The sequence below is a fragment of the Leptidea sinapis genome, chromosome 34 (genome assembly GCF_905404315.1).
Source record: "Leptidea sinapis chromosome 34, ilLepSina1.1, whole genome shotgun sequence".
Classification (NCBI taxonomy): Eukaryota; Metazoa; Arthropoda; class Insecta; order Lepidoptera; family Pieridae; genus Leptidea; species Leptidea sinapis.
In genome coordinates, this window is record NC_066298.1 from 8,947,366 (window position 1) to 8,973,279 (window position 25,914).

At 34.9% G+C, this 25,914-nt stretch overlaps 1 non-coding gene across 1 annotated transcript; it reads left to right on the forward strand.

The window, feature by feature from the left end:
- The first annotated feature begins 1,867 nt into the window (after positions 1-1,867).
- Trnas-gga (transfer RNA serine (anticodon GGA)) lies at positions 1,868-1,941 on the forward strand. Its single transcript has one exon. It is a non-coding gene; the product is annotated as a tRNA-Ser (tRNA).
- Positions 1,942-25,914: the final 23,973 nt, after the last annotated feature.

Genomic DNA, 25,914 nt, shown 5'->3' on the forward strand with positions numbered 1-25,914 from the left:
AAATAATACTACAAGAAATAAGAAAGATACTAGGGTATTAAATATCAGTATTTTTTAACCGACTTCAAAAAGGAGGAAGTTATATTTTATTAATTTCAATGTAAAATTTCACAAAGCGTATGTTACAAAATTTTAAGGATGCCATTGAGCATCTAATAGTTGCCGTAATAAAAAAACTATTGTCTTAGGTACCTAGTGCGGTATCTAGTTGGAGCGCAGCGGAAACCTATCCATAATCTCAGATCATAGGTAGATTTACCTACCAAATTAAAATATTATTATTCAAAATAGGATTCAAAATCACTTATTGAACATCAAAAACTACCACCCATTCAAAAGAGACTGCCTCAGACCTGAGAAGAATGGGCGCAAGATACTCAGCGGGCCTATTTTTTTAAATATAGAAATATGGATTACAATGTGATATTGTAAAATTAACATTTATAATTAAAGAGCCTGAGGGTGTTCGCTTTATTCGCGATATAGAATATAGATACCCTTTCCCACACAAACGCTTTTATAACAATTCTTTTGAATTTCGTAACACATTTGTTTTGTACATGTTCTGGGATCATATTGTAGAAGCATATATATACATCGCCCAACAAAAGACTTACTAACTCGACATAACAAGTTTATGTTTGTTCCTCGTGTTAACATAATGTCACAGTTTCTAGAAAATTCCTCAATGTGCTTATGAACATACAGAACATTATCAAATATATAATATTGCTAGCTGAACCAGCAAACGTTGTTTTGCCATATATAGAAACAAAAAAAGAAAATTCAAAAATTAAAATATTTTTGGTAACAAAAAATAGAGGACGACCCATTCCCAGACTTATCAAATAATTATATTTTACATAAAATTTATCATACTACAATAATTATTGTATTCTATTGCCATCTTGCAACCCTATTACGGATCTGTGGATGGAACAGAATTATATAAAAATCGTGATACAAAAATAGGTGTTAATCGTAGAGGGGTGTAAATTTTAAGTGTATGTACTTTTCAATGCTGAATCATAATAAAATAAAAAAAAAATGTCATAAAATAAAAAAATATATATATAGTTGCACCACCCTTATCATATAAAGATAGGAAAAATAGATGTTGGCCGATTCTCACACCTACCATCGGGTGCGATGCACACAAAATTTCATACAAATCGTTTCAGCCGTTTCCGAGGAGGTAACATACACAGCGACACAAGAATTTAATATATTTGATATTGTCATTAGTTTTAACGTCCCGGGTAATTGTGCTGGCAGAGCCGTTCTACCAAAATCTATTTTTAACGTGATTCATCGGGCAGATATAAAAATTATGAAAATCCATAATTGACTAGGTTAAAGTTGCATAAAACCTGTAAAAATTCAACCTGTTATCGTTTTTTTGCTTGGCTATTAATGTTGGATAGGCAACGATTTCCGCCGCTCAAAATTTTGCTTTATAAATCTTAAGCCCAATCTCCCTCCAGTTACGCATTAATTCGTTTAGACATCACATTGATTGCAAGTTTATTTAAACAATTATGTTATGTTTTTAAGGTAATAACTTCTAGGATTAACACATAAATAAAACTTGAAAACAAAATTTTATGAACGATGCGGGACTCGAACCCACGACCTATGGCGTTCCATGCCAGGGCTCTTACCAACTGAGCTATCCGTTCGAGTGACGTATCATCATAAAATCTTAAATTAAATTGTTTAGATTTACAAGAGCAACATCTCAAGTCAATTTCCTAATATGCAAATATTGGGTTTGAGCAGGTTATAAACTGTAAAGTAGAGCCTGTAGATGAAGTCACAACCTGACAGTTGAAAACGGCATACAAGATTTTATGACGATACGTCACACGAACGGTTAGCTCAGTTGGTAAGAGCCTTGGCCCGGAACGCCAGAGGCCGTGGGTTCGAGTCCCGCATCGTTCATAAAATTTTGTTTTCAATAGTTAATATAAATGATTTTATGGGTATAAACAATAAGATTATTGGTCAACTATATGCCTGAAATCGTATTGTATCGTATACAATATACTTAAATGGAACATATTCAGAGCACTGCATTCAATGGCCACTTCGTAATCATTGGGTTGAGTACATTGCGATGCTAGCATGAACGGAATGTAACGTGAAATCTGATATCCATTCCATTACGAAAACAAAACCATTTATTTACTCTGATTAGACCAACGAGCATGGTGGTTGAGTTTTTAAGGTGAAAACTTCTTTAAGCACACAAGGTTGTGCGCTTTTGGTGTGTAGAAAAAAAAATTGCAACTTTACTTGAAAAGGATTTACGGGTAGATGAAGTTGTTGGAGACAACCAAGGTATACGTAATACGCAGAAGACGTGGAGATATGAGGCAGTCTTGGGATCAGGTCATTTGTCTATCTACATAAAAGAGTTTGGTAGATGACTTAATTCTCAAATTGTTAGATAATTCATACATCTAGATAGACTGTGACAGCTGTGAAAAAATAGTGGCTAACTGTTACCCTCTATTTTTAACATAATCACGCCCACTCAAACAAAGTAACTGAAGTGGAGTGTGTGTCACACTTAGCTGCCATGAGTGCTTTAGTAATAAACCTAACAAGTTGTCCTACTTTTTTGATAGGAATATTTGTGACTTTTTTTGAAAAAGGCTAATATCTACCTTCATATCGTTTTTTATTTTGTATTTATAATAATGACTTGATTATTTTAAATGAATTGTCATGAGTTTATTTTATTATAATATATCTATACTAATACTGAAAAGAGGAAAGATTTGATTGTTTGTTTGTTTGCATTGAATAGGCTCCGAAACTACTGAACCGATTTGAAAACTATTTCACTGTTGAGAAGCTACACTATCCCCGGGTGACATAGGCTGTGTTATATCTTAATTTTTTTGTTATATTGTTAAATATCCGTGCGAAGCTGGGGTAATCTGCTAGTTACATCACAGATTAGTTCGCAACGGCTGTCTTACTGCAATTTGCGATATTTAAGAAGATATTTAAGGTGGTGAAAGTGACAATAAATCTGTTAGCTTCTAGAATACATGGGAATATAAATCTACCACATTCTGATTCTGAACATAATTCTCCAACTTAGAGTTATTTCAAGGCTAAAATGCACGACAAGAATTTACACAGCAATCATGGTATGTGAAGAACTTATGAAACCAGACTTGGATCCAGCAGAAGAGCACAGAACTTTGGTAGTACACCTCGTGATTAGAGGCTGGTCAGAACGCCGTTATCATAGAATAGATACTACGACGCATAAATTATGTATTATAAATGTGAATGTAAGTTGGTTCCAGTGGGCTTCGTGAAAATTGAAATTCACGTCGATGAGATATAACTATACTACTAGTAAGTTTAGTTTGCCACAGCAATCATCCTCGAAATAATATTAATTCAATATGTTGGGAACGGGAGCGAAGACGGGAACCGAAGTTGGAATAGGACATAAGATAATCTTCAATTCCAGACTTGCTTATTATTATTTTTAAAAACCCTTTATCCACGCGGACAAAGTCGCGGGCATCAACAAATTTATAAGTAATACAAATTCTCTCTTTGAGCAAAGTGCTGATCTTGCGGTTGTAATAAAAGATTTTCTACTCGGCACATCGAATCACTAATGTTTCTCTATTTAGGGTAAAAACTAAACGACAAGAATATCACTTTCTTTTGTCACTTCAATCTGTAATGTGGTGATATTAAAGGAATCGCTACAGTTTGCCTTAACGATATGTTTTGTCACGAAGCACATTTTGAAGCATTTCAACATTTTGGTGAAAATCTGTGTAGTCTTCAAGATATTTTAACGTAATATAATAATGGTACATTATGAAGGGAAGAATGTTAGCGATTCCTCCCTCTCACACACCCTGTTTCCAATAAGCTATTTAACGTAAAAAATAATTAATCAATTGTAAAATGTCATGTGAAGTTAATTGTTGTTAATTGCATTGCTGAAATGATTATAAACCATTAATTTGATCATCTAGCGCATCATCTATAACTTTAAAAAAATAAAAAATAAATTATTAAATAGATTAAAATTTTTTATGACATTAAGGGATAAGACGAGCTGGTATCAAAGGTGGCTTGCTGATTATCACAACAATTATGTCACAGGAAGTATTTAATCAAGGGGATCTTTCCTCGAATTAAGAGGGCTTTATACGGGCTCTGTTTAATTTTGTACCTCACACCTGTGGCTTTGGCACAGCCAAATAAAACACTCCTGCCGGATGAAATAATTAACTTGGGGAACACGTTAATTATTATCAACATTGTTTGTTGTATAAAAGGATTTTTGTCACAATATTATTTCATCAAAAATAAATAAAGTAAATAACTTGGTGTCTAAATAATTTATTCTAAATAATAAATTAAAAAAATAATTTCTTAGCTTAGCAATTTTTCTGTAATGTAATTATTATGCTCACATGCAGATATTTTGATGAGTGAAAAAAAAAAATATGGCCAAATAATTATCTTCTAGCCGTGTCTGTTGGTTTACGCCCGTAAATAAGTTTCAAATATCACTTAACTATATATAGTAGTATCGGACCCGACAGACGTTGTTCTGTTCATATTATTAAAAACTCTTGCGCTTGGAAATTCGTAAAATCCTTAGCTTACCTCTACTCGGCGAAAGGAATATTCTTACCAAATTTCAAGTCTCTACGCCTTATGGTTCCACAGATATCGTGATCAGTCCAATACATAGGTGGAACTCTCTTATACAATGTATACATTTATATATATATAAATACTATATTATCAAGAATCAAAGAATAGATTGCTTAAAATAAAGGATTCTGAAATATTGACCCATATACTGGCGAGGTATGGCTTGAAGTTTTGGTTGTTTCATTACGCGCACATATTTTTACACGCTTTTTAACGCTATATGTATGTTTGTTTGTAACCGACTCATTTGGATGTAATTATGACCCACTGTAAAGGGCCAGATTTCGTTCAAACTTCATAGATTTATCGAGGACCGATGACAAAACATTAATTTGATAATATTATTCCATTTTTCAATTTCCAAAATAAGATTTATGTTAATTTGCATAATTTTTTTCATCTATCGTCGCTAAGGCTGGAATTGATGTTAAATGTTAATTTCAAACATTATCTTTTCTGACACAACGAAAGCGTGTTTTTTAGTTTTAATAAACTATTTTTTCTATAGATTTAAAAAGAGCTTACTTCTGAATAGTAAGGCAATTTTTCACAAAAACACTAAAACGCTAAAAAAGCTACGGAATGGAATGGAAGACTTCCAATGAATAATGCATCAGTCCAGAGCCCAATTACAGGACAGATCAAGCGTCACTCAGAATCTTTATGTAAATATTGTACCATATACTGACATGTGTCATGGACTGACCTTACATACCACGGCTTAGTAAACTACGCTTAATGCTTTATCAAAACAACATAAAAATAGTTCTACCAAAGTCAATAAATTTAGTATAATACATTGAAGAATGGATCAATAGTAGTGATAAGCATTGTTAAAATTTTTTAGAAAGATAATATAAATCAAGAACTTTTAACGATTTTTTAAAAAGACATATTACCTATTCGTTGTATATTTCCTGTTGTATGTAATTGTTTAAAATTAATTAACTTTATTAATTTTACATAAAATTTACTTTAAATTAAAAAAAACTTTGTTTTTTAAATTACTTTACCAGTGGCTCCTTTACACAGGATGCCGGCTAGATCATGGGTACCACAACGGCGCCTATTTCTAACGTGAAGCAGTAATTAAATTAAATAAACATTATTGTGGTGCGGTCTAAAGGGCGCCGTAGCTAGTGAAAGTTCTGGGCAAATGAGACTTAAAATCTTATGTCTCAAAGTGACGAGCGCAATTGTAGTGCCACTCGGAATATTTGGGTTTTTCAAGAATCCTGAGAGGCACTGCATTGTAAGGGGCAAGGCGTATCAGTTACCATCAACTGAACGATCTGCTCGTCTCGTCCCTTATTTTCATGAAAAAAAAAAACTTTAATAACAAATGAAAATAATGAATTTAGTTACTTAGCTATTGGATGCGTGTAGGCAGCGGAACTCCAGTACATGCATTTTATTCCATCTTGAAAATTGCAGAGCCACTGATGACTAACTATAAGGATTTCTAAGGAACCTTCAACAAACAAAACGATTTCATAGGTTTCCTTGGCGAGATAAGGGACGCCTAAAATTAAGGCAAATAGTAAAGATCCTAAAATTGAACCCAGGCAAACCCCAATTCGAAAATAAATTTGAAATGAAAAAAGACGGCTTTTAACTTACGTCCATTATTTGTATTTAACAGCACAAGTAGGAAATCATAATTACGAATTTTTTTCCACACAGTTGCATCTCAAAGGGAAATTTTGTGTTAATATTAATAATCATGAACGAGTCTTGTTAAAAATTTGCTACAAAAATATTACGTCTAGCGTAAAAAAAGGAAAATAATTGACATCATATCGTTGACGCTTAATAATTCTCATTTTACGAAATATGAGAGTTCTTAAACGTAAAATCTGTTTACATATTTATGCCAAATATGCTTTAATTCTTCGCGTAAATTTATTATCTTTTCAGAAAAATCCATTCGGTGTTTTCATTTATCGTTGTGAAAAGATTTATTTTTAAGTGCCTCGTTTAGTGTACTCTATATTTCATTCCAAAGTTTTAATTTTAAAGAAAATTTCACTAGAAATGTGATATTGATAAAATGGTTAAGAGAAAGACTTTTTTACATCTATAGGTCTATTATTTTCTTATGTATTCATTAAAATATTTTTGTTGCGTCTCAAATGGAATTTATGTGATTTTTTAAAATAGAATCACCTGTGAACATCAACATTTTAATAATGAGGTACAGTTTTGTTTCCGTGTAAAACAAATCAGTAACGATCGTCTTGTTAGCCGGACCAAACAATGCAGCCTAGATAATGTATAGGGCTTTAATGAAATTGGCTAACACAGAGCGTTTCTCTTGTAGAGAGAATTTAACAAAAAATCGCCATGTGCTTCACTTCTAGAATCCAAATCACTTTATTAACACAAATCCTGTCCAATTAGTACAAGGGAGTTACGTTTGTAACAAACGCATAATTACATCTATTACTCTGTTTAGAGAAAAAACCCAAAAATAAATTTGATGTTTTGTTATTTCACTGTACTCATAAAATAAGAGTAAAGACATTAATATGGATGTATGGCTAGATAACAAAGATATCGAAAACTCACAAGAGCGCTGTAACATACGTCAAGTTTCCCATTTATGAAGAGGGTAAAATATTGTTTTCTTTTATTAGGGGTTGTTATTTATTTAACCTAAATCAAATAAATGTATTTCAACACGGACGGCAGTGAACTATTGTACACTTGGGCAATTTTAGAAGCCTTTGTAACCGCTAGTTGTGAACATTGCCCCTCTGATATGAAGTTGATATAGTTAGCCTGTGCATCGTTTTTTATTCAGTTTGTTCCTTGGTCGTACTCTCAAGGGTATTAGGAGAATATATCTCATATATAAAATTCATGTGTCGCGGTGTTTGTAGTTAAAATCATGCTTCATGCGAAACGGCTTAACCGATTCTCATGAAGCATTTTCTGTGGATTTTGGGTAGGTCTGAGAATCGAACAACATCTATTTTTCACCCCCCTAAATGTTAAGTAGTCCACACCAATTTAATTTAAAATTTTTTGACACTTTTTTTATTGTTATTTCATTATGATTCAGCATTGAAAAATACATACAAATTCAAATTTTTGCCCTTCTACGATCTACAAATTTTTGTATCGTGATTTTCATATTATTCTGTTCCATCCACAAAACCGATATAGGGTTGCTCTTGTTATAATAATTGTAGTTGGATATATTTAGTAGGTCTGAGAATCAGTTGCATCTCTTTTTTATACCCCCAAAATTTAATTATTTTAAATATGTTATATTATGGCATTTTTCGAAAACAAAGTTCAGTTTTTGGTAGGAAGCCAGGCACGCAAGTGATCACCTCCGCCTTCTTATCGCAGCTTCAATTTGAAGTTTAACAATTACATTAATTTCATTAATTTGTACCTATACCTACAATACTCGGATACGTGTGTTTTATTTCATAAATCCTTTCTTCACTAAAAGTATCATTAAATACGTAACTATAATGAAATAATACTTAAAAGCCAAATCCTACATCTGGCTTAAAAATAGCGCTGGGTTATTTTTTGCTTAAACGTGGGTATGCAGTTAATTTGATTGCACAATGTTTGTTGAGTGGACAAGGTTTGTTTGCATACTGTTAATTTTGTCCACTTTCAGATTAAAGCTATGATATGAGACACACAGTCACAACCAATGTTGTGTATTTAAATACGAAATGTATATTGAATATTATATACAAGTATGTTTAGTTTAAGTACAAGGTGAACTAATTTAAGCTGCAAATTTGAAAAACACTATAAAAATAATTAAACTATGCGTAAAGTAAACTGAAAGTATAGGTAGACAAACACAGCTTTTTTTTAATAAAGTCGTTTTAATAATCGCTCTATCTACGTCAAAACACAAAAACATTTTTCTGTAGTGTTTGTGGGATCGTAGCCATTTTAATAGTTAAAATGGCAGCGATATATAGTCAGCCTTTGCTAGATAATAATAATTGCTCAGTAATATTTTGGTGCTTTAGTAAAGCATTTTCACTACCCTACTAACCATAATTTCGACTAGTTATATGACTATTCAAATGAAAATGAGTCTCATCGAAAAAAAGACGTTTTCAAAATAGGGGAATCGTTCTAGCATTTCTTCAGCATACCAACCTTACTCTGAAGTCCAAATTTAGAACAATATAGATTGACCATTTTCATAAAACGAGCTTACGCAAACTCGACTAAAGCTCGACGTTTTCTGACGGTCTGACTCATGGCTACTAAAATTGAGGCTACTTAGGATTACATCAAAACCGGCTTGGTGCGAGATTTTTCATAGCAAAATCTTTCTGCCCTCGACAATTTCAACATTCTGGATTTAAATCGTGTACAACATTGTATTGTTTGAGTTTCAATTGTTTTTTCGATGGGCTTTAAAATTAAGGATGAAAACATGGCAAATAAAGTATTTTATTACGAGTCCCGTGGTAAAACGAAAGCAGCAATGACAGCTCGCAACATGAACACTGTTCTTCGAGAGATTTAATGAAAAAAAAAAACAGTAGAGGAAACTTAGATTTGATAAACGAACCCCGAGGAAGATCAGCGACTAAGATAAATAATGTTGAACTGAATGCGAAGATATAAGCTGATTCGCATCATTCACGATTCATGCAGAAATACGTAAGTGTGCTTATACAGTAAGTACTTTATAAATTTAGCTTGGAACCAAATTAAAAAAATTTGTATTTGAATTCTAAACAGATTTTTATTAAACTCAAACTTTTAAGTTAACATACAAAACATAAGCTCGTTTATGCCACAAAAAACGTATATTTCAACACTCTCAAGGGAATCAAATTTTATAAGTCCGTTGACCTAAAACTATGAAATTTGGCAATTGATACCGTCTTAAATTACAAGTATAGGGAAACATCTGAAAACAATACATTTGTAATAAAATCATTAAAAACAGGGTCTTTAAGCAAGGAAAAGCGCGGTCAAAATTTTGAATCGTATGAAAGTGCTTCATTAGGACAAGCTAGACAGATTTAAATATTTTTGTGACATAAAATTTTTAGTATGATCAAGAATGACAAACCTTTTCCCTTGCTTATAGGTATAGGTTGGTACCTAATAATATGTACGGGACCCTCGGTAGACGAGTCTCACTCGCACTTGGTTTTTTTAATGCATGTCTTATACTTAAGTTTGTATTGCTCACCAAATAAAATAACCTTGTGTATTGTGTTCTTGTATGTACGTGGAATTTGCAGTAAGTTTTTCTCAAGTGGTAATAAAAACAAATGACCGTGTCATTACACTGTTTGTTCTTAGAATTTAAAATTAAATAGTTCTTTACTATAATGCAACTAGATTTTTGAATGGAGAAAACTAGATTGTTCTTGACTATTTCCATTTCACGCAATGGTTTTGAATCGTTCTTAATATACAAGCATATGACGTGTATTAAATACGCATAGTCGATGTTATAATCCTTACTTCAGTCGTTTGTACTTCCGCTACACACCCTCCTATAAAATTAAATAAAATTGTCAGCCAATCAATTATTTAAAAGGATAACTTAATGGGTTAAAAATGGGGCAAAATCATTTTAATTAATTGTCAGCCAGTCCGATGATGAACTGAAAACTGTCAGTATTTATCTCCTTATCTCAAAGGTCCTAAATGCGCAGCTGTTCACAGTACCTTCGTTCTTAAATGTAGCTCTCTCAATTTTCGATTTTGGACTTCCAACTTTTTGCAACTAGATTTCATAGCATTGACTCTGGGGCCTTGCACCTGACCAACCACAGTTCCTTGAGGGGTTTTCATCACCCACCCTTTTCAAAAGAAAGAAAGCAAGTTCCGATACTTTCTTTGAGTGTGCCTCCGACACACACATACATGTGTGTTATACATCCCGCTATAGTTAAGAAAACAGGCCAAATGCGAGTTGGACTCGTGCCGAAAGGATTCTCAATTACCATTATCAATAAGAACGGTTAAAAATCTCGTTTGTTGTATGGGGGTCTCCTAAAGAATTATTTATTTTATTCTGTTTTTTAGTTTGACTTGTGAAATTTCAACTGTCTAAGTATCGAGTCTTAGTAATAGGGTTACGATGTTACCTTTTGGGTATGGCATCCAAAAAATGCTTAGTTCCTTGTTTGACTGGCACTCTGACGGTGTCATCGGAATATTTCAATCTTACAAATAAACTCAGTACTGTGTTCATATTCTTTATAATATTATATAAAGAGTCTCTACCCTAAATAAGAAATTTTAAAAAGTACATCAAATGATATTAATAGATGGTACAGTACGGGTATGTTTAGTTAAGTGTATGTCGCAGTTATATTGTTAAAGTCGTAAATTTATTTAATATTATAATTAACCGGTACACTATAGTGATATTGTAGGACGATGATATTTTGAAAATTTTACTGGTCGTTAGTATATGAGGCCGTCTCTGATTGGTCTGTTCCTTGTATTTACTGTACAGTCATTATCTTTTAGTTATGCATTAGTGTCATTAACCAATAATTTTTTATGTAATTGAATCGGCATTGTTTCGCTAGTAGATCCCAAAAACAAATTTACATTATTAATTGCAACGCACGAGCCGAGCGTAGCGTGCCGCGGCAGCGGTCGGCGAGTGCCAGAACCGACATGACCCTTCTATTTCAACAGTAATTTCAGATGGAAAATTGCAGACACGCTCCAATGTTTACTATTATTGTTTAGTAAATTGCGTATGAAAAAAAAAATACCAATCAGAACTGAAATGAAATCTCACACTGTTTATTTCATTTTGTAATATACCAGATTTATTATAATATCACTATGGTGTACCCATGACATTACAACCAGTCACTAAAACCAGGCAGTTAAATTGTAAGAAATTAAGTCGATTGACAATATACCGGTAAATTATAATATCCTTGTGAAATTGTGATATCACGGCTTTGACAATATACCTACGACACTTAGTACTTTAGATTTACTTTAATATTTTACCTGTGTGTTCAAACATATCCTTAAAATAGTCGTACCTTTGTTTGGAAGAAAAACAAGAAGACATTAGAATTTAATTTCAACTTGATTGCTCCACTTTTTTTTTTTTTGAGAGGAGGAAATACTGTTACGTATTTACGCCCCGCAACGGGGCGTAATATGTCGGACTCGAGTGTCCGCGTAAGCGGACGCCCCATACCGACTAAAACCTCCTCTGTGCTTCGCTTTCACAGCGAAGTAGGAGGTGGGCCGTGGAGGCCGCAAAGACTACGCAACAACAGTCGTGGGGCGTCTCCTAAGGAGACTCGAACCTCAGACCGGCTGTGTGCTTGTGGGAAAGATTGCTCCACGCGTACCTGATAAAAATAATCTAGGTGATGGTCAGTCAGACAAGCATGCTTACTGACAGATGCACGGACTAACAATGACGTCAATGAACACTATGTTATCAATCTGTTATATGAGCCCTTTCTTTACGGAAACCTAAAAATATTAATTAATAATATAATATTAATTTATACTCACCACTACTTTGAAAGGATAATTGCTAGTTTTGACATTATAACAACAATTAATGTTACAAAGCTCTGCATAAAAAATATATTCATTTATATAATGATTGGAGCACATCTACAAGCACACGAAACTAAAATAAGAATCGAAGAACTCATAGAACTTCAATTTATCTTCGATCAAGGATCACACACTGTCGATCAATCATAAACTTACGTTCAAAGAACGATTTATCATTCAATATGTCATAATTTTAAATAATACTTAAAACTTAGATTAAGGATTGGTCTCCACTGCGCTCCAATTAGATACCGCAGCCGTAGCGACTAATACTTCGCCCAAGTGGGCGTACACGAGCCAGTCTCGAACAATGTGTGATGTTGACGTGCCATAGGTTCTGTTAAGCTTTGCTAATAATTGAAACTAAAATACCGGGTTGCGTAGTAAAACTTTGTATAAATAATATTACAAGAAATAAGATAGACACTGGGATTACATACCATCAGTAAGTATTTTGTTAATCTATCTAAAATAACACGCAGCGTAGCTTACTAAATTTGAAAGATGCCATTGTGTGTCAAGATGCCACACACACAAGCATCTAATAGTTGCTGTAATATAAAATCTATTGGAAGAACAATAAGAAGGTAGTGATTACGCACTACCTAAGAACGAAGTGCGTAATCTAGTTGGAGCGCAGCGGAGACCAGTCCTTAATGTAAGACTTCTAATAATAAATGAATTATTTTAATCTTGTTAGTATTATAATTATCTATCTATCTATATATATATAAAAATGAATTGCTGTTCGTTAGTCTCGCTAAAACTCGAGAAGGGCTGGACCGTATTGGCAAATTTAATTTTAGGTCTTGAATTATCTGTGGAAGTCCAGAGAAGGTTTAAAAGGTGAATAAATAGGAAAATGCTGCTAAATTAAATAAAAACAACAAATTTGTTTTTCCTTTGAGGTCCATACACTATTTCAATGAGATAATTTATTGACGCACGGTTTGACAGTTCTGCTGTGAAACAATTTCATTACGACAGCAGGGTGCATATTTTACGAAGTAATTTTTGATGTTATCATATATTATTGACAAATTCATATAAAAACATTATTTTAATTATTATATACAGAACAACGTCTGTCGGGTCAGCTAGTTATATAATATAGTACTTAATACTACATAGGTATAAAATAACAACACTGCCTGGTGACAAATAATGCGCTTCGCTTATTAATACACAAAATTTCGTAAATCAAAATTCTTATTGTTATTTAATATGTAAATGTTCAAACATTACAATAATTATTTGGTTGTTCCTTGTTCTTGCAATAAAATAATGTCACAGTAGAACTGTCAAACCGTGCGTCAAAAATTTAGCTCATAGAATTATACACAGAGAAAAAAAATTGAAATTAAAAAAACGTTATAAAGGCTCAAGAATCGAAGTAAACGCTATCCTATCTCTCAAGTTGGATCAAACTGCACACAGTGTGACAAAATTTTATTAAAATTCGATCAGTAGTTTAGGAGTTCATCACGGACAAACACGTGAAACGAATTATTATATAAAGACTAGCTGACCCGACAGACGTTGTTCAGTAGATAATAAAAAAAAACTATTTTATAGGAATTTGCCATTTTTATTTCTAAATATCAGGAATTATTTCGGAAAAAATGCTCCCTATTGTTATAATGAAATTGTTTCACAGTGGAACTATCAAACCATGCGTCACTAAATTCTCTCATAGAAAATATGCACACAAAACAAATATAGAAAATAAAAATATTATGGGTCCCAAATCGAAATAAAAACTATCCTATCTCTCAAGTTGGACTACTTTGTCCTACTTGAGAGTACTAAGTTGACTTGCATGAGCAATGAATGAAAGGTAAGGCAATGAAAGGTGAACAAAGCCAATCTTTGTTAGTAGTGGAAAAAATGAAATTATTTGTTATTACTTACTTTGAGTATTGTATGCCGTAAATAACAGGCATTAATTATTTTCTCAAAATTGATTCCTTTAGAATTCTTTTTGATTTCATTTCTAATATACTAGATACTACTATCGCTTAGGAAACAAATGGCGCTCTGAGAGAGAAGAAGAGGCGCAAGAAACTATCCAAGCATTGTTGATTGAGCTCTTTTTAACCGACTTCAAAATAGGAAGAGGTTCTCAATTCGTCGTTTTTGGAATAGTGTTTTTGAAGTCGGTTGTTGTTTTGTTATAATATTTTTTATTTTTTGATTTTTACTGAATTTGATGTACACTAACTAACAATTTATCAACAATTTATTTGAAATACACAATATTGTACTGTCTATTCAATGACGTTATGTATAGAACGTCATTGTGTCTATTGCTATAAAATAATTATAATCTAGTCCCAGGCTGTCCAATCACTTAGACATTTAGCTGTGGATTAGTAGGATTTACGACCATTTTTTAATAAAAATATTAAATTTTAATTTAATAAATTAAAATTAGGAAATGTTAAATTATACAAAATGTATGCTATAATGATAATGTTGCATTTAATTCGAATTTCGCCGGAGATGCTATACAATTTGTGCCAAAAAAATCTCCTTTTCGTTTTTATTATTATTAATAATAAAAGAGAGGTAAAACGAGTGTACCCGTACGCACCAGATGTTTTCTTACAACACCAGACGAATCACAGGAGAGTTTCTCTCTCTTTAGGAAAGGTGTACGCATTTTCTACTTCGTATCGTCCCAGGAACACCGCGCAAGGAACTTCATTTCACAGCCTGTTTGTACATATAAGAAAATTCCTTGAGAACCGCACAGAGTTGCTGGGAATGATTTTGTAATTTGTGACGAGTCGTGTGATTGTAGAATTCAAACAGCTTTTTGGAACCCGCTCCGTGATAGATGCGGTAGAAGCACAAACATTGATCCAAATAGATGCCGCGAGTGTATGTACTTCGCGTGTGAAAAAGAGGAGCAATTCTCTTCCTTTGACGCATTTATTTTATTTTTTTATTATAATTTATAAAACATTGCTGATTTTAGTAACAAGCAATACCGACTATTGATGTACTGAAAACGTCAACTAATGAGGTGAGGTGAGTGGCTAAACGTTAGGCTCGATGCACTGGCATTTTTAACGACGTCACAGTAGGCACAAAAAATGTTATCTACTTGGATGTCTGTGAGTAGAAAACACACAATGAAGCGATGTCTCTACGCAACGCCAAGTGATCCAGGCATTCACAGAGCACTGGCTTCCCGACAATTTGAGCAGCCCTGCGTAGTTGTTTTTTATGGAATCCACAAAGTGGTAATTTAATAACCACAAATTAAAGTAAATTGCATAACAAATATGTCAATATAGAAGTCTATTTGTAAATTTACACATATTATATTGAAAAAAAAAACAAGTACAAGACTTACAATACACTAGCGTATAGACGAATAAAGTGAGAGAACATGTCTAACAGAGATAAAAGACTGTTACGGAATCAAGTTTTGATTGACAGTAAACAAACAGCCACGCTTGGAATTAGCTCCTTAGTATTTTGAAAGTTAAACTAGCACACATTGACAATCAAAATTGGTCACACATTATCGAGCTGTCACTTCGTCTATACAGTATTTTCTAAGTCTATGTTTGAGCCTAATGAAAGAGAAGGAAAGTTATTTCAATGCACGCATTACCTCGCTTAGTCTTAAGGTGTCATAGTTATAAAAATAAATTTAACATAATTTTAATAGTTTGTTATTAACAGTTTTTTTTATGAAAATAAGGGACAAGACGAGCAGGACGTTCAGCTGATGGTAATTGATACGCCCTGCCCATTACAATGCAGTGCCTCTCAGTAATCCTTACACAGTACTGCTTAGCGGCAGAAATAGGCGCCATTGTGGTACCAATAATCTAGCAGACATCCAATGCAAAGCAGCCCACTGGTAAAGTTTGTATAGTTGAGTTTGAATATTGATCTACTAATATGACCATTTAACAATTATCTAATGTTCACGCTTCATTGGACAGTAGTTTCTATGGTAAAAACTTGTAACGAAGTAGGTTTTTTGTTATTATGTTGATTTAGATATTTAAATAAGCTGTTCGGGTTGATTCCAGCGGCCGAATTCCACCACCGGACATTACGTCAAAATGCAAAATACCACACCGCATCAAGTTGACGAGAATTTTTGTGCCTCGCACAGCCACTCTGTGTAATCTATTAGCGGTTGCTGTTTGAACCGATACGACTTAGGGACCTTCAAGAAAATAGCAGCAACGCAACTCTTGACACCTGTTGTTGCGGATATCCATGGACGGTTGACTCACCTCTCCCCACCCCCGTGAGCCTCTTGTCCGTTTACCCCCTCTTATATAAAAAAAAATAACCTGGAGTTTAAGCATACTTAAAGGACATACCGGTACAGGAATTTTCATTTATTTTGCAAGCTCTGTTATTACAACAAAGACTAGTATATGTTATGTTTTACAAATATAGTTCTGAATTCGTTGAACAACGTAACGAGGCTTTCGTACAGTATATTTTCGGGAAACAATCAAAACATACTGGCTATTTGGCTCGTAAAGTAAAATATGAGGATACATAAAGTGAGGGTTTATAGACATTCAGAATGTGAGACCCTCAAAACTTTCAGCTTTGTAAATCACTCTACAATTTGTAACGCTAACTAAATTATTATGAACAAATTGGTTATATTATTAGGCTGAGAATTTAAGCCATGTACTGGTAAAATTTATAGAAATGAACATATTGACTGTTCTCTCAATATATACAGAGTTAAAAAAATCAAAATCAAATCACTTTATTCATGTAGGTCCCGTAAATGACACTTATGAATGTCAAAAAAATATTTTTCTTATTGAATCTACCGCTACTTCGTAAAGGGTTGAGCTAATGAAAAGAAGTAACAAGAAACTCATTGCTACTCTTTTATATCAAGATTTACATTTCCATCGATTTACAAATAGTTTCAATTACAATAGAATATGTAAAATGATGCAACAATCATACTCAAACGTCAAATAGTAATGTAAAACGTAAAAGTAAATATTAATAAATAAAGGCCATTTATGAGCCTCCACAAGTTAATAAATAAAATTACAATGCTTCACACTTAAGTCTAGATATAATATTTGCGAGATTTAAAACTTTTAAACTAGATTATATACAATACAATCCTATTTAGGATTTAGCCCTTAGTTACAATTAGCCAAAATTCTTTTAGCTGTTTACACGTCTGAGCAGAATAGGTCAATATAATCCAAGTGTTTATTGAAAATATTTGTATAAAGTGCGGTGGACAAATGTATGAACTTAAAGCTTAGCTTTAAAATTGTTAGCCTAAGCTTAACATAAACGTGTTATGCCTACTATTCGCTAAGTTGGTAAATAAATAAAAGGTATAAGTTAGTTTTGTTGGGCCATATATGCTGATGATGATGCCTTTATACCAATCAGAAAATTATGAAGAATTTTTATTTTTTTATTAACATTTGTGCGATTAAGGTTACCAAAACTTTAATGATTTTCTAATATTCATAAATTATTCGATCTTTCCCTTCCCTATTTCTTGAACTAGATAAAAAGTGATTTTGATTTTATATGATTTGATTGTACTGTTTGTAGTATTGATGTATAATAATTATTATTTACTATAAGATTTTTAAAATGTTCATATCTTTTCCTGGATAACGTCAATCAATGGCTGTCATAACATTTTTAATGTCCCAACGAATACAGCTATTTTTATATCTTTACACTCTTTTTAAAAAAAGAACATAATATTTTCATTTAACAGATTTTTTGTTATAAATTGAAAATGGAACCAGTGCTAATGCACACTAAAAGCAATTAGCAAAGTTGAAAACGTTAAAAATTTTGTGCAATGAATGCTTTGTTTTATTCTTTTAAAGTTTCCGGCAACAGAAAGGTTCTTATCTGCAGAACAAACTGGAAGTCCGGCTTAACCGCCTAACTTTGAGTATTAAATCATTTCAAGCGGGAACGAATATACGACATATTTTTATAGTATTCTAAAACCTGATCGGAAATAGTGACCTAGTTTTGTTTGTTTGAATACAAAAACTGGCTTAAGAGCATTCAAATTAAAATATTTTTATTCAAAATAGGATGTGACATCACTTATTGAAAGTCAAAATCTACCACCCATTCCAAAATGAATGCCTCAGACCTGAGAAGAATGGGCGCAACAAACTCAGCGGGCTTTTTAATCATCAAAAAATATGTTTAGAAAGTAATATTATACAATTAAAATTATTATTTAATAGCCTGAGGGCGGTCACTCCATTCCCAATCTGTGGTATCATTAAGAAAGACATTTATGTTATAGTAACCTTTACCACACAAACGTCTCTTAACAATTCTTTTGAACAAAAGTATTACGTTAATACTTTTGTTTCGAACATTTTCTGGGATCTTGTTGTAAAAGCATATACATCGCCCCACAAAAGTCTCACTAACTTGACCTAGCCGAGTAGTAGGCATTATAAGTTTATGTATGTTCCGTTTATTAAGCTTGACATTAACATGCATCAACTCGTGAACGGGTGCTGCTTGTGGTGCCAGATCGACCTGTTAAAGTTAATAAATTATTGTATTTGTTGGATGCAATTACTTTTAATGAAATAATTTATATTATTTAAACACGACTCATATATTGGACCCTTACAAACAAATTTGTGATGTATATTACAGCCATTGTAAAATACTCTATTTGATTGAAAAGAGTGGCAGTTGAGTTTCTTGTATGTTCTTCTAACAAGCTCTACTTTTTACGAACATATCAGTAATTTAAAAGAAATATTTCTATTGACAATTCAAAAGCGCTTAGTTGAAGCCTAATTGAATAAATTTGACTTTATTATATTTTTAATATTATTATCTTATAACAAATTTTATATAGATAAAATAAAACGTGAAAAATGTAAGGTTTTTGACGTAATAGGTACTATGACGGAATCATGATATAGGTAATTATAATGCTGACATAGGATGATATACGTAACAGTTGATATGTCTTTCAAACAGAGTCATGTCCTCGTGAAAGGGGTTCTAAGTAATTTCATTTCTACTTTTATCCACTTACGTTTTCCACCACTCAGCAGAGATGATTGTTATGCTACTGAATTTCACAGAATTCTTAGGCTTTTTTTAGTAATACGGCTTTACTCACGTTTTATCGGTGTGGGTACCGACTTGTTTCGGACCATTCGATATTTATCCATTTAATAGAGACAAGGGTTGGACTCTGCCACCAACTTGGAAACCAGTGTTATAAAACGCATCTCTCAATAAGGGTCTTATAGTGCCGATGATCACGTAGTGGACATTGTGAGTCCATTTTGTGCACACGTGGACACCAATAGTGACACAGTGTCAGTGATACCGTGCTCGTCATCACCACCGGCGCACCCCTCGCCCCCCGTCTTGTCAAGCCGCGCACTACGTCCAAGTCCTCAGTAAGAGACGGGACGTTTTCGCGAACCCACTACACTCACACTGATGTGAGTAAAGCTGTATTAATAAAAAGGTAACTAATGTCTCACGAAAGTTTTAATAATTTAAATCTCAGGCTATAATTCTATCTTCCATTGAATCTAAATATATGCGTAATCACTGTACTTCACCGTATAGATATATTATAGAGAAAAATATTTTTATGAAAGTCAAACATGATCCCATGACAAATAAGAAATGTCGCAAAAACAAAAGCTGCGATGGAACGAGTGAAAATTTGTTTGTGCAAACAATTCGTCTTATTTATCGTTACATTTTGTGACCGACGTTACAGCATTTGCTATTCACACTTATTATGTTTTATGAATTCCTTTTTGACCTGCAGTAATTTTTTGTTACAATAAAAGATAATAGGGTCAAACATGACCCGATTTTGTTGACTATCACTCTGTCAAATTGGCTCCATTACGCTCGGCAAAAGGCGAAAGAACAATGGCGAAATAACATACAATAAAATATATATTACATTAAAATAAAATAAATTATCTGGAGCCCAGACAATTTTGCGAGGTTGGAGTGTATTGGCTGGTGTTGATATGATGTCCGCAATTGAACGCAATTTCCTTTTACTCTACGTACTTTATTAATGCACTTTTAAATGTTAAATTACAATTAAATTAAAATGTTTTCACAAGCTACCTTTAGAACCACATACAATTTTCAATCTAAATTTTTTGCATTAACTGAAACAACATACATAGGAAAGATTTTATTATTTATAATTACGTCATCTAGAAATTCATATTTATTTTGTTTCTACCCAATCCTAGGTACCACAGCAACTTGATAAAATAAACCAAGGACTCTTTGTTTAAACATTGGATAGTATTTAGGATTTTATGAGAGTCCACAAACAATCCGAGTAAAACAGCAGATATCGAAAGAAAGCACAAACTGGCATTCTAATGCTATGTACAGGTGAAATCAATTGCTAGCTACAGTATTCTCAAACTGACTAGTGACCCTTCAAACGAAGAACATACTCCCATTTCAAAAGCTCGCAACGCCTCTGTTGAATATATATCGATATCAGATATCCATGGCAGGCTTGTTCAAATTTTCTATCAGATGAACAGCTTTCTTTTTGGAGAACCAAGTAGTAATTATAACGTAAGACATTCTAAAAAGGGAATTTATATATGTATTGAATCTCATGACAATTTTCACATGGTTTTCAAGGAGTTTTCTTCCTCCGTACTACAAAGCTATGGAATGAACATCCTTGTGCGGTGTTTCCGGTACGATAAGACATGGATATCTTAAAAAAAACGTACATCTTCTCATTACAAAGACCGAGGCTTGTCCTCCTTTGCCATAAAAAAAAGACAATTGTAATAAACCCAAATACATTACTGGGCTTTAGAGAAGTTCTATGATACTATTTTCATTCCCTTTTTTGGTAAGTTTTAGTCGCTTAAATATCTAGTCACCACATTTTAAATATTGTATCAACTTTGGTATAGATCCGGTAGCAATTAGGGGTCTTCATCATCAATTCCACTTCAGCAAATGATACTTCATACAAATGCTTATTTTGTTGTATATATTAATACGCTATATGTGTATCTATTAAATCTGATAAATTTCCTCAATAACTTATGCATTCCATCAGTACTTCTAATTTTATTTTACAATGAGATCATTTGGGAGTATTCCTTTAAAATGACATACAAATATTTCAATACGGAAGTTCCAAACATACAAAAAAACATACAGACGAATTGAAAACCTTCTCCTTTTTTTGAAGCGAGTTGAAAAACAAATTTTATATTTATTAATTAAAAAATTAACTCCCAAAGAAAAGCAAAAATATGTCCGACTAGCCGTTCCCGCCCGCTTCGCTGGGTGAATTTAAAAGGAAGAAACGTTGGAAGTCAAAAAATAAGTAACCATAAACTATCTTAGACAAATTTCATTTTCAACAAAGACCATTTTCATAATATTTATTTAAATTAGCATAACATTATTAAATATTAACTAATCTTTAAATTAAAACGTTAAGAATATATCGTTAAATTTAATAACGATGCTTACAGATGTTTAACCTGAAATTCCGCATGAAGTTTGAAAAGCCTTATTCACAAGAAAGTTTCATACAGCGAGAGCTCATCAGCTGTGCAAAATAGAAGAACAAGCAAAACCAAAAAAAGGTTTATTCTAGTCCCGTCCAATCTAAAACAAAAACCGAAAACTCTACAGGGATTGTGCTACGAAATTTTGTGGAATATTATTTTGATGAATAAAATATTACGAATAAATATTAAATAATTACTTATTATTGTAATGGGAAGTTTATTATATAAAAAGAATAAATATTGACACACTTTTACACAAATTAACTTGCCCCAAATTAGACATAGCCTGTATCATGGGTACAAGATAATGACATATTTAATACATTATACTTACTTAAACATACATAAATACTTATATATATCAATGACTCGGAAACAAACATTCAGATTCATCATATAAATGTTTGCAAATACTGGGATTCGAACCCGGGACCTCTAGCTCAGTAGGCAGGGTCACTAACTACTGGGCTATAGGGGTCGTCATATTTTTTTTAATTGGAAGGGTTCTGAAGAGCTTTCGCAAGTTCGCAAGTTTATAACTTTACGTTATAAACTTGCGAACAAAGAACATAATATAAATGACAATTACAATTAATAAAAATAGTATATGATTTAAAAAATGCCCCAGTTATAGATTAATTTTAAGTTTAATAGAAATTTAATAAGAGACAAGTATTAAATACGGCAAGCTGGAATGTGATGCGGACCGGTAATGACGTCACGGCTCAATAATCATCACAGCGTCGCTTTGATTGTTTTTTTTTTTTTTTTGAGAGGACGAAATACGTAACCGTCGTGGGCCGTGGAGGCCGCAAAGACTACGCAACAACAGTCGCGGGGCGTCTCCTAAGGAGACTCGATCCTCAGACCGGCTGTGTGCTTGTGGGAAGGAGAGAGAGTGAAAATGAAGATGAAAGGAAGATGAAAGATGAAAAGGTGATAAGAACACACTCGCCGGCGAGTGTGGTGATGTTTTGTGTAATGTATGTAAGTGTGTATGTATGTGTTTATGATTGTATGTATGTGTGTTTGTATGTATGTACGTAGTGTAAATGTTTGTGTGCATGTATGTTTGTGTTTGTGTCTGTTTGTGGAGTGTGTTTGTGATTGTGTAAGTGGTGTATGTCAGTGAGCAAGTGTAGTGAAGCGATTACAGGACGAGGACTAACGTCTCGTCGGGTATCAAAACAATGTGTAGTGTATCTAGGATGCGGGCCGCTGGCCATCGTCAGAGCGACGAGTGCCAGTGGTTTGCGGTGGTTGACCGCGCCTACGCCTGCGAAGGCGGTGTGTGCGTGTCTGTGTCGGTGTATGTGTGGGTGTCGCGTTCGCGATGGTGATGTCCGGGTCTACCTTTACGTGTCTGGGACGTCTTATTGGGTTGAGACTATGGTGAAGGGGGGTGTACCCTCATGCCTTCCTAACCAAGATGTTGGGATGGTTAGGCGCCTTGTCAAAGAAGCGTCGCGAGATCTCTTTAAAGTGTTGAGCTATCGTCGGAAGCTCTAGGTCGCGGTGAAGGTCAACGTTTCGGATGAACCACGGGGCTCCGGTTGCCATGCGCGTGAATTTATTTTGAACTACTTGCAAACGACGTAAGTAGCTCGGTCGGGTGTGCGCGAAAACGACGGCTTGCGTATGACAGTATGGGCCGTACGATGGTTTTGTACAGCGTCACTTTGTGTTTGAGCGGAAGTTTGCTTCGCACACACACAAGTGGATAAAGGCGACTGAGGACAAATCGGGCTCTATTGCATACCGTATCAATATGTTTCTTGAAGTTCCTATTGCTGTTGAACGTGACTCCTAAGTATTTGTAATCCTTCACCCACGGTATGGGTGTTTCATACAATTTAATGACGTCGGTCGGTCGTTTTTTAGCTCTGATGCTATTCGCGTTACCGAAGAGTACCGCTGCACTCTTGGTGGGGTTCACTTCAATCCGCCATTTTCTGAACCAGTTGCCTAGTTCATCGACGGCGGCTTGAAGCACTTTAATGTTCCTGCTCAAGGTTGAGCGGTTCAATAGAGCGGAGCCAAAGTAGAGTGCCGTATCGTCAGCGTACTGAGCGAGCTGGACACTCGGAAACTTGTGAATGTCGCTCGTGAAGAGCGAGAAAAGAGTGGGAGAGAGGACTGAACCCTGTGGCACGCCAGACCTGATGGGTCTGGGTGAGGATAGGGTGCCCTCTACTCGATATCGGAAGGAGCGATCAGTAAGGTAGGCTCGTATGATGCGCACGAGCCTGTCTGGCACTCCCAGTTGATACAGCTTGAATACTAAGCCGATGTGCCATACCTTGTCGAATGCCTTCGCGACATCGAAAAACACGTCTGCCGTGGTAGCGTGAAGTTGACGCCGTACGAGAATGTACTCGGTGAGTCGCTGAGCCTGCTGGGGACACGAGTGAGCGGTTCTGAATCCGAACTGTATGTCGGGTATCAGGTTGAGCTCCGCGATGTAATGATTAAGACGCGAGAGGATTAATCTTTCGTAAAGTTTCCCGATCGAGTTAATTAAGCTAATAGGCCTATAGCTACTCGGATTAGCTTTAGGTTTATTAGGTTTTGGGATACCGATAACAATGGAATCCTTCCATTGTTCGGGGAACGCGCTATTAGACAATAGAATATTAAAAATGGTAACCAATAAAGTAATAAGAGTCGAGGGTAGGATTTTAAGAACCCTATTGTTTATAGTGTCGGGCCCTGGGACCTTCTTGGAGTGAAGCTCCTTAATGATAAGCTTCACCTCTTCGTAAGAGGTGGGTTTTATTACATCGCCTGAAGGGCTCAGAGCGGAGCGACGTTCAACTTCACGATCAACTTCGTCAACGTGTGTCGGGTCGGCTGCTGCATTTGGAGAGCATTGACTCTCGAGGCTATCGGCGAGGCATTCAGCCTTCTTATCGTCATCGAGCGCCGGCTGCAGTCCCGGTCTGTCCAAAGGAGGCATGACAGTGGGCGGCTCCTGTTTGAATGCGCGAGGCAGCTTCCAGAAAGCCACATGTGATGCTTAAGGTTGCCGAGCAAGCGGTCCCAACGTTCGCCGCGGAGTTCCGCGATACGTTCCCGTACACCCGCTGAAGGTAGCGGAGGTGGCGCCTATTCTCGACCGACGGATACCTATCGTAAAGTCAAGTGGCTCTGTGCTTCTGTGTGAGTAGGTTCCTGACCTCTGGAGGCAGGTTTAGGCGATGCGGTTGCATCGTCGGAACCTGCCTGGAGCAGGCCTTGATCCTATTCTGTATATGTGACGTCAAATGAGAGATAGCACTGTGAGCCGTGTCGACCGAGTCGATGACGTCCGGTATAAGGTCAAGGTCGTCGGACTTGATAGACTCGAGATCCTTTTCCAGCCGTTGCCAGTCGATCACTGTTTTCGTCGGTGGTTGAAAGTTAACCGGTGGGCCTAGATTTAGGACGACGGGCCGGTGGTCTGACTCTAATTCGTGAAAAACCTCGATTGAATTTACATTGAGCGTTACGTTTTTAAGTAACGCAACGTCTAGAATGTCGGGTTGGTGCGCGACGTTATCCGGATAACGTGTTGGTTCGTCGGGTGCTATTACTGAAAAGTGCAGCGTGTTTGTCAGCGAATCTAATAAGATTCCGTTTCTATTTATGGCTCTACTGTTCCAGCTGGAGTGTTTGGCGTTAAGATCGCCGCCCACTATGACTGCGGCCCCGTGGCCGAGTAATGCTTCTATATCTGTGTCTAATACTTGTTTGTTAGGCGGAAGATAAGCTGAAATAACAGTGATCGGCTTGTGATTCGCCATACTGACTCGGATGGCAGAGGCCTCGATGTTAGTGAGGACCGGAGGATCTATAGGTATGCAGTGTAGAGACCTTTTAAAATAAATGAGGGTACCGCCCATACGGGTGGTACAATCATTCCTGACTAAGTTATAATTAGCGATACGCGGATCGCGTATACGTGGTTTTAGAAATGTCTCTTGCAAAAAGAATAGGTCTAATTGATGTTCGTGAGCGAACTCCTTCACCAAGTCTAGTTGTGGCTTAAGGCCTTGGGCGTTAAAATACGCTATACGGAGCGTATGTGGCTTAACCCGTCCGC